Source organism: Tenrec ecaudatus, chromosome 18, assembly GCF_050624435.1.
Source record: "Tenrec ecaudatus isolate mTenEca1 chromosome 18, mTenEca1.hap1, whole genome shotgun sequence".
NCBI classification, from domain to species: Eukaryota; Metazoa; Chordata; class Mammalia; order Afrosoricida; family Tenrecidae; genus Tenrec; species Tenrec ecaudatus.
Genome location: NC_134547.1, coordinates 73,476,058 through 73,489,806, shown reverse-complemented (window position 1 = coordinate 73,489,806; position 13,749 = coordinate 73,476,058). Strand labels below are relative to the sequence as shown.

Below are 13,749 nucleotides of genomic sequence, written 5' to 3'. Positions count from 1 at the left end.
TCCTGTTCTCAGGAAAGACTAATCCTGGGGGAAGGAAATCATTCTTGCCTAAGTAGTGGGTCAGTGAAAAAGAGGAATACCCAATTTTGAGAATGACGAGTGCAATGAATGTATAAGGGTGCTTTGCTCAACTGATGTATGTATGGATTGTGATAAGAGTTGTATGAGCCCCAATAAAAAGATTTACTAAATAGAAAAAAAGAAAAAGAGGAATCCCCTTAAGGAAATGGATTGATACACTAGCTGCAGTAGTGGGACTAAATGCTTGTGTGATGGCACAGGACAGGGCAGTGCTCTGTCTCGTGGAACCGTATTATCTGTGCTGATAGGTTCTTACAGTTGTACTTATCTTATTTTCTTGTATTTCCTCCCCTCATTCCCCACCCAGCATAATTTTTCATTCAAAGGATAACCTATCTAATTTTTGCAACGTTAAAAACTTTAATTTTGATGTCTGTGTAGTTTTCCCCCAGTATTTATTTAATTTATTTTTTTACTCAGGCACCATGCAAATACTCTTCTGTTATTTATTTCTTTTTAAAAATAACTTTAATGGAGGCTAGTACAACTCTTATCACAATCTGTACATAGATCCATGTGTCACGCACATTCATACATTTGTACTCTGCTTTTATTGTTGGGTGCTGTCAAGTTGATTCCAAATCATAGTGACCTTGTGTGAACAATAGGTAGCATATCATCCAAGCACTCTACATGATTTTGCTTCGTGGGCAATATTATTGTTATTTTCGTTTTACTGATGAAAAAACGGGGGTAAAAAAGTAGTACTAAGGAGTTTTAGGTAAGTAAGAGAATAATTTCCTCTTAAAAAATTGAACTGCTAGCAAACAAAATTTGACTAGTTTCAGAAACAAGCTCAAAGTATTCTTCAATTATTATTCAGAGCTGTTGAGTCAGTTCCAACTCGTAGCCACTCCATGAGCAGAATGGAACTGCCAGGTCCTACACTAGCCTCACAAATGGTTACACTTGAGCCCCTTGTGGCAGCCGCTTGTATCAATCCATCTCATTGAAGGTCTTCCTCTTTTTTTAAAAGTTTTTTTTTAACATTTAATAATATATTTTATTTAACCCAATATAAATATTGTCATTTTAGTGTACAGTCAACATAAAAATTATTAATGTAAGACTTGCATTCTTTTTTTATTTAAAAATCATTTTATTAGGGTTCATATAATTCTTATCACAATCCATACATACATCATTTGTGTAAAGCACATTTGTACATTCTTTAGTATATGTGCTGCCGAAGCGAGCACTCATTTGTACATTCTTTACCCTCATCATTCTCAAAACATTTGCCCTCCACTTAAGCCCCTGACATCAGCTTCTCATTTTCCCCCCTCCCTCCACCATGAACCCTTGACAATTTATAAATTATTATTTTGTCATATCTTACACTTTCTGATGTCTCCCTTCATCCATTCTTCCTCTGTCCGTCCCTTAGGGAGGAGGTTATATGTAGATCCTTGCAATCGGTTCCCCTCTCCCACCCCACCCTCCCTTTACCCTCCCGGTATCACCACTCTCAGCACTGGTCCTGAAGGGATCATCTGCCCTGGATTCCCTGTGTTTCCAGTTCCTATCTAGCCAGATTTGAAGGTAGAATTGGGATCATGATAGTTGGGTGGGGCTGAGGGGGGTGAGCGGGAAAGAAACATTTGGGAACTAGAGGAAAGTTGTATGTTTTATCATTGCTACAGTGCACCCTGACTGGCTGTCTCCTCCCTGAGACCCTTCTCTAAGAGATGTCCAGTTGCCTACAGATGGGCTTTGGGTCTCCATTCTGCATTTCCCCTTATTCACAATGATATGATTTTTGTTCTTTGATGCCTGATACCTGATCCTTTCGACATCCTGTGATCGCATAGGCTGGTGTGCTTCTCCCATGTGGACTTTGTTGCTTCTCAGATAGATGGCTGCTTGTTTACCTTTAATTCTCTAAGACCCTAGCTGCTGTATCTTTTGATAGCTGGGCTCCATCAACTTTCTCACCACATTTGCTTATTCACCCACTTTGTCTTCAGCTATTGTGTCATGAAGGTGAGCATCATTGAATGCCAGTTTAATAGAACAACATGTTCTTGCATTGAGGGAGTACTTGAGTGGAGGCCCAATGTCCATCTGCTACCTGCCTCAATACTAAGCCTATAAATATATGCACATAGATCTATTTCTCCATCCACATATATAAATATATTTACATATGTACATATCTTTATTTGGACCTCTAAAAATGCCCTTTGCCTCCTAGCTCTTTCCTCTATTTCCTTTGACTTTCCACTTGTCCCACAATCATGCTCAGCCTTCATTTTGGTTTCAGTAATTCCTCTCGGTTACATTACCCTTGATCACACCCTACCAGGCCTCCTACACCCTCCTCACCACCGATTTGGATCACTTGTTGTTCCCTTGTCCCTGGATTTGTAAACACCACTTCCTTTTCCCCCATATCCCCCTTTCCCTTGCCCTCCCCCCTCACAATTGTTGGTCCCATTGTTTTCTCCTCCAGTTTGTTCATCCAGCCTATCTTATTGTGAAAGACCTGCAGAGATAATAACATGCACAAAAATAAGAGCAAAAGAAAGCAACAAAAGAAAACAAAACAACCAAAAGCCAATGACAAAACAACAACAACAAAGAAAAGCCTGTCGTTAGTTCAAGGACTTGTTGTTGGCCTTTAGGAGTATTTCCCGGTTGAGTCTGATGGGGTGCCAAGCTCTGGCCCCAAAGTCTATTTTTGGTATTCCCTGGGGACGACATTGTTCTGTTCCCCATGTTGATCTCTTGCAAACCCTTAGTGTTTTACCTTGGTGTGGTGGGATCAGATCGGGCAGAATTCCCACACTGAGTCTCCAGTGTTGTCCCCTGTAGGGTTATGGGTCAGTGAGGGATGTCCAGTCTCATAGTGGGGCCGGCCATATTGTCTTCTCTGTGGATTGGCAGCTCTGAGTGGGAATATCATTTACAAGGCTTGGTGGGCCAGGATGTGCTCCACTCTCTCTTCCTCCCTCTTCATTTGCTCCCATGTGCTCTGGTCAGACATATCCCTCTCCCTGACCTGCAGCTTCAGTGCTGAAATAAATTCTTCTGTGGGGAGGGGCAGGTATCCACGTAGTTGGGATTGGGGCCGGCCCCTCAGACCTCTTCACTGGTTCCCTAATCCATGCTATCATGTTGCATTCATATCTTGGAGCACTGGGTTGAAGTCTGGTCCCTTTTTACATTTTTAAAATAGTTTTATTGACATAGTTCACATATTTACTTCTGTAGTTGTATTAAAAAGAGCTGCTCAGTCATCACCACAATCGGTCCCAGAACATTTTCTTCCCTCTTGTATTTGTTATTAGCTCCCCATTTCCTTTCAGCTTCCTCCTCTCTCCTGTGCCCCCAGTAACCCCCCTAGCCCTGTAACTGTCTCTGTAGCTTCACCCATCCTAGACCAACAATATTCTTTTTCTCTTTTATTGAGCACAACATCCCATTCCAGGCACTGGTCTTTCCTGATAACTAAATGTCCAAAATACGTCTTGCTATCTTTGCTTCTCTAACGAGCTGTTTGGCTGTACTCAAATATTAGGGTGATGTAACTAACTGGTCCACAGACAGCCGAGCTAACTCTTGGCCTGGTTTTGAATTTATGCCAATATAAATGTCCATCTCTTAACCCCTGTTTTTATCAACGTACAGAAAAAATTTAAAGTGTGATTGATCAACCTAGTAAAATTTTCTTTGTAGATGTGACTTAGTGGCATTTTTGGAGGGGAAAAAAAATCACCAGAGAACTTGAAGGATTAATTCAGAAACCTGTGTTAGCAGGATCCTCAGACAGATTTCCTCTTGTCTCATGGTAGATTACTGCCAGAGATTGTCACTTGTCCTTCATAGAAGAATGTCAGAAAACTCTATGTAATTGGTAAAGTGGGATGGACACACACACGCGTGCGTTTTCCTGTTCCTTTTCTGCCATTCATATCCTAGAGCAGTGGTTCTCAACTTTCCTAATGCTGTGGCCCTTTAATACAATTCCTCATGTTGTAGTGACCCCCAACATAAAATTATTTTTGTTGCTACTTCATAATTGTAATTTTGCTACTGTTATGAATTGGGCAACCCCTGTGAAGGGGTTGTTTGACCCACAGATTGAGAACCGCTGTCCTAGAGCAACTTCATTCAGCATTCTAATCATTCATCCCTTATTAGCTCTAACCAGCTGACCTGAGTTGTAGATGAGAAGTGTAGCTAGCTGAGTGAAGTCTAAAATATTTACTGTTTTATTTGTAGTATTTACAGTGAAGTTTGCTGATCTCAGTTGAGAGAAGTCTTATGTCATTCTGACTCAAGATCCTTTGTAGGCAATTTATAGGATCTTACGGGAACTATTGGAGCCCTGGTGGCCTGGTGAGTTATGAGTTGGGCTGATAACCATAAAGTCAGCATTTCAAAAAGACAGCCACTCCCAGGGGGAAATATGAGGCTTTGTACTCTAGTAAAGATCATAGTCCTGGAAACCCACAGGGACAGTTCTGTTTTGTTCTATAGGGCCACACGGTGAGTTAGACTCTGCTCAACTACAATGAAGAATCGAGAGTTTTTCTAGCTATTGTCTGCAATTTCCCTACTATTTGTTAGGTTTGGATATTGGTCTTACTGCTTAGTGGCTCTTTTCATATCTTGTTGCCTTATCTATGAAGGGGCTTCAAAAAGTTTGTGGAAACATTCCATTATAGTTTAATTCCATTTTCCATATCCTTCTGAAGCCCCTCATATTTTCTTTTTGTTTTTTTAAAAAAATATTTTTATTAGGGGCTCATACAACTCTTATCACAATCCATACATACATCACTTGTGTAAAGCACATCTGTACATTCATTACCCAGCCCCTCATATTTTCATTAATCTCTCAAGACATTTTCTATAAAGGACCAGGTGGTAAATATTTTTAGACTCTGCGTGCCATGTGTTTCTGTTGCAGCTGCCACCTGTCTGTATATACTTGGGCCTGTGTGCTTTCCTAGGTTTATGCGTTTGCTAATCGGATCTCATTTACTTTCTGTGTTAGACCTTTCTTTCTCATCACATATTGGCACACCATCCTTCTCTTACATGGTACTGTTCTAGATTTATTCTTTTCAAAGTATAACTTGAAAATATTTTAGGTGAAGAGGATAGAATCTACTTTGTGATCTAAAAGAACTATTAATGCTTTTTTTGAATAAACACCTTTAATACATGTGCTAGGATGAGGAGATGTATTTTCCTTTTCAAGCTTTGATTTTCCTCAGATAAAACTAACTCCTTCCCCTCTAGCACATAAGCCGTCTGCTCAGCCACATTGGGCTGGCCTTGAAGCGACAGGCACGAAGCTTGCCCTGCCCCAGCTGCTCCTCTAGAAGACTACTGATTTTTGCATTCTTTTTCCGTTCATCATATTTCTTTTTTTTTTAAATCATTTTATTAGTGGCTCATACAACTCTTATCAAAATCTATACATACATCAATTGTGTAAAGCACATTTGTATATTCATTGACCTGATCGTTCTTAAAACATTTGCTTTCCACTTAATTCCCTGGCATCATGTCCTCATTTTCACCTCCCTCCCCCCTTCCTCATGAACTCTTGATAATTTATAAATTATTTTGTCATATCTTGGCCTGTCTGATGTCTCCCTTCACCTACTTTTCAGTTGTTTGTCTTCCAGGGAGGAGGTCACATGTAGAGCCTTGTAATCGGTTCCCCCTTTCCAATCCATCCTCCCTCTACCCACCCAGTATCACCACTCACACCACTGGTCATGAAGGGATCATCTGTCCTGGATTCCCTGTGTACCAGTGTATGTCCTATTGTCTAGCCAAAATTGCAAGGTAAAATTGGGATCATGATAGTGGGGGGGGGAGCTTTGGGGGGGACGGAAGCATTTAGGAACTAGAGGAAAGTTGTATTTTTCATCGTTGCTACATCACACCCTGACTGGCTCATCTCCTCCTTGAGACCCTTCTATAAGGGGATGTCCAGTGGCCTACAAATGGGGTTTGGGTCGCCACTCCGCACTCCCCGCCTCAGTAACTATGGTAAGATTTTTTTTTTTCTTGTTCAGCTTTTTTTTTTTTTTTTAAATTTTAACAATTTATTGGGGCTCATACAATTCTTTTCACAGTTCATATATATACATACATCAATTGTATAAAGCACATCTGTACAGTCTTTGCCCTAATCATTTTTTTCTCTTTTCTTCTTTTACATTTTATTAGGGACTCATACAACTCTTACCACAATCCATACATATACATACATCAATTGTATAAAGCACATCCATACATTCCCTGTCCCAATCATTCTCAAGGCATTTGCTCTCCACTTAAGCCCCTTGCATCAGGTCCTCTTTTTTTCCCCCTCCTCCCTCCCCCCCGTTCATCATATTTCTTCTGAATTTTTTTGATCACTTCTTATTTAATATCTCTTCCTCTTCAGGAGCCAGTTTAGCCTCTTTTTTCCGGCCTAAGGGCAGTGCATAATGGGACTTGTACCATTGGCGGTACAGTATGCTGTCAGTGAGCAGGATGCAGTTCTTCACCAGGGTCTTGGTCCTGACCAGCTCATTGTTGGATACATTGTAGACAACACCAATAATTCTTGTTTTGCAGATATAACACTCGGAGTCCCAGGAGAAGTTCCCCACGTCCAGTCTCAGGGCCCTGTACTTGTCTTCTCTCACTCGAACTGTGTGGATGCGGCAGGGGCCTATCTTAGTGTTGGCAGCCGGGTGCCCCAGCTCATACTTCCGTTTCTTGTGGTAGGGCTTTCTCTTAACCCTGGTCTTGTGGTGCTTTTGCCAGTTGTCCGGAGAGATGCTCATCACTCAGCGCTGGCTTTTCATGGTAGTTTGAAAGTGTACAGGGCAAAAACAATTTAAAAAATTGAGTTTGAAGTGAACATTCACACTACAAATTAGGCTCCCATTCCATACCTTTCTACACACCCTATTCAGTGATACTGGTTCCTTGTTTAGAATGGTTGTAAACATCTTCAGTTTACATCAATTTTTGATCATTTGGTTTTATAGACGGATTTGTAAAGGTACTCACTACACACGGGTGATAGTCTTTATTTTCATTTAGCTAAAAGGGGACTTTGGGGGAAAACTTGTTTAACATTTAAAGAATATCATGGTGATAATCCCAGAGTGTCTTTTTATCTCAACTGGTCTAATAGGCTTAGGCTTTTTAGAATTCAAGTTATGTTTTTTTATTCTGTATTTTCATCCTCTGTTGTGGCCCTCATCACAGTGGCAGGCAGTGGTAGCAGGGCAGCATTTAACTTTTTTGGTCAGGGTAGATGATGTGTGGCTTGTGTCAGGTACCAGTCACCCCCCAGTGTAACAGCTTGCTTTCCACTTTCTCCTAGGGGTCCTTACTTTCATTAGTCCTTCTTTCCTACCACTTCCTGCCTTCTGAGCTTTGTTTTTGGGTGAGTGCGGGGTATACATTCTTGTCTGGGTGCTGTTACTCGCACATAGTCTCTTGCTGGGCTGAAAGTTGTTCCCCAGGACAGGGTTCAGCTCCAGGTTTGAATGGTAGGTAGCTAAGGGCTACAGTCTTTGGGATTTCAAGACCAGTAAGTCTGGTCTTTTTAATATTTTTACATTTTGTTCTATATACATTTTCGCTATCTTGGTCCAGGACCTTCTATTATAATTCCAGTCAGGTGGTTGGTAGTGGTGGATGGGCACCATCTAGTTCTTCAGGTCTCAGGGTTTTGGTAGTCTTTTAATTTTTTGTTGTAACTAATTGTTTCCATGAGTCTTTTAGAGAGACCAATAATTGTATCCCAGATGGTTGTTCACAGCTTTTAAGACAGGGGACTGTGCTACAAATTACAATATAGAACACTGTCTTTGTTGGATTATGTTATCACAGTTGATGTAGATTTCCTGACTTCTTCATGGGTGTTTGGTTATAGCTAGGATATTTTCAGAATTTTGCCCCTGTATGTGCTCTGCCAAGGATTCTTGGTATTGTTGTGGGTTAGGCATTGGATTACTAACGGCACGGTCAGCAGATCGAAATCACCAGCTGCTTCTCAGGAGAAAGATGGGTGCATTTTGTTTACATAAAGATGTACAGCCTCAGAAACCCCAGTGGGACAGTTATACTCTGCCCTATAGGATTGCTTTGAGTCGGAGTGGGGTGTTTTTGGGATAGGTGCTCCAGCATACCCTTGGACATATCTACAGCACATAGCAATAATCGCTGCCAAACCTATCAACTGGCATTCTTCACACAGGTGCCCCTCCCAGAGGAAAGGACAGACATATGTAAATTGAAGGGAAAGTCTGTGCAGAAGGGGTGGTACCTCCCTACCTCCCAGGGATTTTCCTTGCTTTGGTATTGTTTACTGGCCTCTTCTCCCCCTCCCCCCAACCCTCATCTTTCCTCCTGCAGGCAATCGAAGGGTATTTCTTTTTGTGTATAACCTTTTTTTTATAACCCCCTTTCTACTTTTATAATAGTAGTCTCTCATATACTTTGCCCTTTCGTGATTTACTTTTTTCACTCAGCACCGTCTTCTCCATGTTTATCCATGTCATGAGGTTTTGTGTGGATCTGTCATTCTTCTTGCATTGTGTGTCTGTCACAATCTGTCTATCCTTTTGTCTGTTGGTGGATACTTAGGTTGTTTACATGTTACCATTGTGAATAGTGCTGTGATGAACATTGGTGTGCATAGATCTGTTCTGTTCACATTTCTTTCTCCTGAGGGTTTATACCAGTAGTGGGATTGCTAGGTCACAAGATAGGTCAATTTCTGACATTTTAGGGTAGCTTCCCATACTGTTAGTAGCCACAGCTGGTGCAGTAGCGTTCTGCTTAAAGTCCTACCAGCAGTGTGCACAGGCCCAGGCTCCGGTGCTCTCCCAGCATTTATGCTCTAGTGTGTGGAGCTCTGTTGTCCTTGCTGGTTGGGAGGAGGGTGTGTCGTTTTGATTTGCATGCCTCTGATGATTCACGATCGGGAGCATTTCTTCTTGTGTTTTGTTGGCTGCTTGCTGTTGGTTGTTTTCAGTGAAATGTCTGTTCATGTCTTTTTTTTAATTAAAATTTTTTTTGATCTGTTCATGTCTTATGCCCATTTTTAATTGGATTGTGTCTTTTTGTCATTGAAGTTTTCTATAGACTTGAAATTACCAATGTCAGATAAGTTGTTGCCAAAAAACTTCCCCTAGTCTGTGGATTCTTTGTAAACAGAATTTCAGTCTAAAACAGGAAACATTTTCATCATAGGTGCTTTGACTTGTGCAGGAGACTTTTTTTATTCTTAAGAAGTAGAAATTAGTGGAAACATTAAACTTAACAATCCTATTGCCTGTATGACAGTGTAAGGAATTACTTTCGAATTAAATATGACTATTTGAAAGTGTTTATTATGATTGGGTAGTGTTAATAAGTCTACTGGTAAAATGAAGCTATGCTTGTGACAAATGGAAAAATACCAATAATTATAAATCGGCTACCTTTTGGCTTTGTAGTATATACAGTATCTTCAAGTGAACTACATCTGTTGCCACCAAGTCAATTCCAACTAACAGGTTTCTAAGACTTCTGCTATCCTGAGGAGAGGTCGATAGGTTCAAATTGCTGACCTGTCTGTGGTTAGCAGCCCAGTGGCAAATCCACATTGCCACCACGGCTTCTTATACAAGCTAGGATCTCAAGAATGTGTAGTAGAAGAAGTTTCAGCTAATATAATTTCTTTGAGAACTTTGGTTTTTAAACTTTGATGTTTCAGTGGGAAGTCTGTAATAACTAATGTCGAAAGACACTTGTACTTGGATTAGGAAGGAAGAGTTTGAAGAGTTTGGGTTAACTTAAATGAGATAGTGAAAGAGGTCAGTGAAATGTGTGTGTACCCAGTAGAATAAAACTACATGAAAACTAGTTATTTATCCTCTCCCATTGGCAACTTGACTTTACGGGACACCTAAGTGGTTATGGAAATGCTTTGGCTTGTTGTTGTTAGGTGTCCCAGAGTTGGTTTCCATGTACAGCAACTCTGTTTCACAACAGCAGGAAACACTGCCTGGTCCTGTGCCATTCTCACAGTGGTTATGTTCATGCTATAGGCTGTCTACTGAAAATTGAGGTGAATTAATTTCAGACCAGAAGGGGTGAATTGGGGTGAATTAATTTCAGACCAGAAGGGGGTGACTCAGGGTCATTGTCTCAGAGATTCCACCAGTCTATCTGACTAATAAGCTGGTCTTTTAACTTAACAGGCTTTTTTAAGGTTATGTTTTCACAATTGAAAACATTTTTTTCTTCCTTTCAAGGAACAACAACTACCTAGAATTATGCCATAGCTAACAAAGTGAGAGCACCACCCCAACTTCAAGTACCAGCTACAGGTGGTGTGGTTACCCTGACTCCCTTCCTGTTTGCTCTGCTGGCTACAAATTTTGGAGTTGGCACTAAAATCTGCTCCGACATCAGGAATGGGTTGTCCTTAATGATTACGATTTATTATCACGGAAGGATGCGAACCAAAACCTCTAAAGCAGTGGTTCTCAACCTTCCTAATGTTGCGGCCCTTTCTTACAGTTCCTCATGTTGTGGTGAAACCCCCCCCCCCAATAATAAAATTATTATTATTTTAAAAATAATTTTATTGGGGGGCTCAAACAACTCTTATCACAATCCATACATCCATCCATTGTGTCAAGCACATTTGTACATTTGTTGTCATCATCATTCTCAAAACATTTGCTTTTTCCACTTGAGCCCTTGGTATCAGCTCCTCATTTTCCCCCTCCCTCCCTGCTGCCCCCTCCCTCATGAACCCTTGATGATTTATAAATTATTATTATTTTGTCATATCTTATACTGTCCGACGTCTCCCTTCACCCACTTTTCTGTTGTCCTTCCCCCCGGGAGGAGGTTATATGTAGATCTTTGTAAGCTGTTCCTCCTTTCCACCCCACCCTCCCTCCACCCTCCTGGTCCTAAAATTATTTTTGTTGCTACTTCATAACTGTAATTTTGCTACTGTTATGAATTGGGCGACCCCTGTGAAAGGGTTGTTTGACCCCAAAAGGGGTCGCAACTCACAGGTTGAGAACCGCTGCTCTAAAGGGAGACATTGTAAGGTGAAGTCTGTGGATAGGTGAGGGGTGTCCTCAAAGCAAAGGTGCCATTGCCCTCCTGTCACAGTGGTGTGTAGCTGTATCACAGAATGTCCACCAACGATGGAAGCGTAGCTGAGTTTGGTAGTGCAGTTTTAACTGAGACTGCATTTCTCCCATAGAAAATGCGTTACCATGTGGCTCAGATCCCCTGCCTTCATTGTGTGGGTGATCTTTCTGCATCACCTTGTTAGCATGACCATGACTGATCAGATGTAGTTCCCGACAGCTCTTCTTGGAGTGCCTTCCAACAGTGGACTTACCTTCCAGCACCCACTGTCCAACAGCAGCTTATTGTGGGCTGTAGACTTTTTGATTGGCTGCTTTTGGCAATGGATCAACAGGCCTAGTCTCTTTAGTCTGGAAGCTTCACCGGAACCTTTCCACTGTGGGTGACTTTGCTAGTATTTGAAAGTCTAATGACAGCTTCTAGCATCAGAGCAATACACATGCCACTATAGTATGGCAGATAGTTGGTAGTATTTGCTACAGTTCATGTGTGGTCTCTTTGAAAGGTTTTCCATGTTAATCTTATGTAAACCGTTTCTCCTAGTATAAGTTAGTGCATGACATCTTGTGAAGCATTAACTCCTTAGTTGAAACTTTTCTCAGAGTGTATTTCCTTTGCACTTTGAATTTGCATCAACAGCAGTATTATCGTGGGTACCCCCAGTGAGGCTGCTTTTCTTCTGAAAATTAACTGGTAAAGTGAACTCAGAATTTGGAAAACATTTTCCCAGGGAGTTACTGTTGTAAAACTTTCTCGGAAGAGGCCACAGAGGACCTAATGGTGTAGCAGCATCACATCGTTTCTGTGGGAAAATGCCTGCCCTCAATAAGGGATAAAGAAGGTAGCTTCTTGCAGGGCTCCATCTCCCCTGCTCTCCCTCTTAAAGTGAGGAGTCTTGGTGGCAATAGTGTGGGTTATGAGTTGAGCTGTTTCACAAGATCTGTAGTTTGAAACCATCAGATGCTCTGCAGAAGAGACTGTACCCTGTGAAGTTTGACAGCCTCATACTGAGTTGCTATGAGTTGGAAATGATCGATGGCAATGGGTTTGTTTGTTTCTCCAAAGTGGTAGCTTTAAGGTTTCTGTTAACCCAGACTTACTGCCACTGAGTCGATGCCGACTCTCAGCAACCCTATAGAACAGGATAAACTGCCCCTATGGGTTTCTAAAACTGTAAATTTTCATGGGAGTAGAAAGTGTCATTTTTCTTTTGCAGATGACTGGTGATTTTGAACTTCTGACCTTGTGGTTAGCAGCCCCATAAGTAACTACCAAATGCCACAAGGGATAGTTTCTGTTATACATCTTTAAGGGGTCACTGTCTCTGCCACTGCCATTGTGCCATGCATGCGTTGTTAAAGAGGACTCCTGTTATTGCACATGATTTAAGTGCTGGGCTGAGTCCATGCAAAGATAGGCACCTTGCAAGAAAGACCTGCCAGTCTGCTTTTTAATGGTCACCAGCTTGTAAGCCTGGAGAGCATACAGGATCACCATGAGTTGTGATCATTTCTACGGAAACTGGCTTGGTTTTCTCTTTTTTGGATGTGCTTTAATCATTGTACAACAATGTGAAAGCATGGCCCCCTCCTAGGTCTTCAAAGGCCCTGTTGGTTTCAGATATTTTTTTTCTCTATATGCCATAAACAGAACACTACAATGTCTCTATCTTTGATTTAAGTGGCTAATATTCTCTATCAGTAGATTTAAATAATCATGAGAGTTCCATTTACTCATGTTTGAATGTTGTGGGTAACTTAGTGACATGGTACGTGGGGAAGGCTCCTATTCTTAGTGCCTCCATTGCTTTGTGTACATCCAGGCTTCAGTCTGATAGAATTTTCTGGCTGTCAGGATGAATTGTTTGGATTTTTATGTGTCTTTAAAAACCTTTATTTTGTCACTAGCTTTGGAAGATATTTTTGCTGGCTGTAGAATTCTAGGTCGACCCTTTTTTTTTCTGTCAGCACTTAACTGTGTTCTGGCACCCTTGATTCCAGTGAAAAATCTGTCTTTACTCATCTTTACTCCTCTGTCTGTCATGTTCTTTTTCTTTTGGTCAGTTTTAGGACATTTAAGCAGTTTGCTTCTAATGTGCTTTATTATGCTTTCTCCATGGTTCTTGTGCTTGGGATTTTTGGACCATTTTTGATTCATGGGTTTATAGTTCTGGAAGGTTTGGCAAGTTTATTGAATTTCTGGCCATTATCCTCCACATTGCGTCATGCTGCTTACATATTTATTAGATCCAGTGAGCACGTGATGCAGTATTTATTTCTTTTAGTCCCTTTAGTGTAAGAAGCCCTGTGGCTTGGCTGCTAACTGAAAGGTCTTGGCAGTTTGAGTGCATCAGCAGCTCTGTGTGAGGAAGAGGAGGTGGTCGGCTTCCATAAAGATCACATAGCCTTGCAAAACCTAAGGGAGGTTTTACTCTGTTCTCCAGGACTGCTGTGTGCTGGGATGGACCTGACCCCATGGGCTTGGATGTCTTTTTTTTTTTTTTTTTTGCTTGGATGTCTTTTATGGATAATTGACACATCT

The 13,749-nt window shown here is 41.2% G+C and overlaps 1 protein-coding gene and 1 pseudogene across 1 annotated transcript in view; one reads left to right on the top strand and one right to left on the bottom strand.

The window, feature by feature from the left end:
• Window positions 1-13,749, top strand: part of LOC142431800 (uncharacterized) — a 103,812-nt gene that overhangs the window by 34,081 nt on the left and 55,982 nt on the right. The gene's annotated exons all lie outside the window — the stretch shown is intronic.
• LOC142432542 (small ribosomal subunit protein eS8 pseudogene) lies at window positions 5,259-6,878 on the bottom strand (annotated as a pseudogene).